We start from the raw sequence: 3,086 nt of genomic DNA, 5'->3' as shown, positions 1-3,086 counted from the left end.
CATTTGATTTGATTTGATTTGGATTTGGATTCGTTTTATTACACGAAAAAAAACTGCAAAACGCGAACTGTGCATTTTGGGATTTCCAGACTTTGCCGTAGTACTTGCTTGAATTCTTAACAAAGTCTGCTTCACCGCAGCGAAATACAACTTCGCCGCGACGACAAAGCTGCTATCCCAATTTTGTATTTTTCACGAAGGGACCAAACTACAGTTTTTAATAACCTATAAAGCCAATAACCATTCTGAACATATAAGAGGGTAATTAATTATTAAACCACCCAATTCAAAAATTGATTGTTTTAGAAATGTATGCTATGTACTTGTTTGTATATTGCATGGTGCCCAGTACATGAGCCTTATGACTTTTGGTGAATGTTCTAAATTATTTTTGGATATGTATGGTTGTAAATTTTAAAATAGGACGTGTGTCCTGCCTATTTCCCCTCGAATGTAAATCAAGGTTTCTAAATTTATTGATTTAAAATTAGTTTGAAATTAATTTTATTGTAAAATTAGTACGATTTTTTTGTAATGTACTTGAGACAAAGCAAAGGACGAGGCAATCATACTTGAAGACTCAAGATATTTATTACAGGACCTCTAGGTGACCTACCGATTCCTCTAGACTCAAGGAAATCAGTTTTAGTTGGGCCATGTACTGGCACGTTTTAATATTTTGTTTAGAATGCATGCTAAGGTTGAATGTTCAAGAACATGCCAAACAATGTCATTCTAACAAAGAGAATAATCTAGTGAGACACTAAATAACAAACCCTCAATTAAAGTATATTAAGTCATGTATGCCTTCCATCACCATGGTGTCGAAACCTTGTTCGCCAAAGCAAAGGGTACACTTCTACCAGTGGGAGGTTAAAATTCATTGGAGTTTTCCTTAATGGTGATGGGTTGACTTAAAATGAAGGTTTTGCTTGTTCCCCAAATCAAAGGTTGATAAACGCGTCATAGGCATAGTAGAGAAGTACACATATTGTGTGTACGTGGTGGCATATAGTTTCCACTCTACTGATGCTGAAAATCACACTTGAGGAAGATGGTTGGGGCCATTGGATTGTGTGATTAGATTGTTGGCTTCTTCACATTTGAGGTTGATAGTAGGAGCTATCAACTGGTGTGGATTAATTTTGTTGGCCTACCTAATCAACTCATTTTGGCTTGTTCGCCAAAGTGAAGGTTTGAAATGGGCAAGATGGGATCTCAGTCCATTAGGAAAGTCAACGGGCTTTCCCAAGTTAATAGTAGTAAAATAGTGGGAGCATCATTTAATAAAAGACCATATTAAATAGTAATAAACTTTATAATGACTTTATCTTTTCTGCAATTGTAGATTCACCAAAATAAGCATAATGAACCTATGACTGATAATTAAGAAAGAAAACAGGTTGGATGGATCAAATTTCTCAAACTGGTATCATAATCTTCAGATTATACTCAAGTCGGAAAAGAAATTGTATATCCCTGAAAAGCCATACATGGTTGGGCCTAATCCTGATGCCACTCAGGAAGTAAAGGATACTTACCAAAAGTTCCTTGATAATGCTGATGGCATTTAATGCTTGATGTTAGCATCGATGACACTAGTGCTACAAAAGCAACATGAGAATATGGATGCTGCTGCCATTATTCTACATCTCAAGGAGCTTTTCGAAGGAAATGCTTGACATGAGAGGTACAAGACGTCGAAAGCATTGTTTGGGAGTTGTCTGATTGAGGGAGCCCAAGTTGGTCCTTATGTGCTCAAGATGATCGAGCACATTGAGAAGCTTGAGACTTTGGGATTTGAGTTGGATGTAGAATTACAAATGGATTTAATTTTGCAATCCTTGTCTGACTCTTATGCACTGTTCATAATGAATTTCAATATGAACACGATGATGAAAACCCTGTCAAAACTTTTGAACATGTATTACAGAGCAGAACTGGAAGAAGTCCAAGCCTATTTTACTGGTTGCTGCCAGTAAAGGAAAAGGTAACAGCAAGGGTAAGGCCAAGGCCAAACCCAAGCCCATGCCCATGCCCAAAGGACATGTTGCTCTTGGGCCTGAGAGTGGCATAGGGAAGGACAAGGTAGTCTACTTCTTTTGTGGCAAGCCTGGCCACTGGAGGAAACATTGCAAGGCTTTCCTCGTAAGCAAGAAGTCGTCAGACGCTACGACTTCAGGTATGTTTATGATTGAGATTAACTTCTCTCCCTCAACATCTTGGGTCATTGACACAGGATGTGGTACTCACATTTGTACTGATGTGTAGGGACTAAGGCAGAGTAGAGTGCTCACCAAGGGAGAGGTGGACCTACAAGTTGGAAATGGAGCACATGTGGCTGCATTGGCTGTAGGGACTTATTGTTTATGTTTGCCTACAGGCTTGTTGATGGAACTACATAACTGTTATCATGTACCTTCTATTTCTAGAAATATTATTTCAGTATCCGCTTTGGATAATATAGGGTATCATTTTGAGATATCTAATGAATTGTTGTCCGTTAGTTTGAACGGTATTCTATTAGGAATTGCAAGGTTATATAATGGATTATATGTTCTTGATTTAAACAATAAGGATATTCTCAATATTGAAACCAAGAAAGCCAAACATAGCGATCAAAACCAGACATATCTCTAGCACTGTAAATTGTGTCATGTTAATAAGACTCGCATTGCAAAACTTCAAAGGGATGGAGTTTTGGACACTTTTGACTTTTAGTCATTTAAGGTATGCGAGCCATGCCTGTTAGGCAAGATGACCAAGTCTCCTTTCATAGGACAAGGTGAAAGGGCTACTAAGCTGTTAGGCATCATCCATAGTCATGCATGTGGTCCACTAACAGTTGAGGCCAGAGGTGGATATTTATACTTCATCACATTTACTGATGATTTCAGTAGATATGGTTATGTCTACCTTATGAGACATAAATCTGAAGCCTTTGATAAATTCAAGGATTTCAGGAATGAAGTACAGAATATGTTGGGCAAAAGTATTAAAGCTCTTTGGTCGGATCAAGGAGCTGAATACTTAAGCTCAGGGTTTTCTGAATACCTGAAGGAATGTGGGATAGTATCACAACTCAC

The sequence above is a fragment of the Pistacia vera genome, unplaced genomic scaffold, assembly GCF_008641045.1.
Source record: "Pistacia vera cultivar Batoury unplaced genomic scaffold, PisVer_v2 Contig102, whole genome shotgun sequence".
Lineage (NCBI taxonomy): Eukaryota > Viridiplantae > Streptophyta > Magnoliopsida > Sapindales > Anacardiaceae > Pistacia > Pistacia vera.
This window is presented reverse-complemented; position numbering follows the sequence as displayed.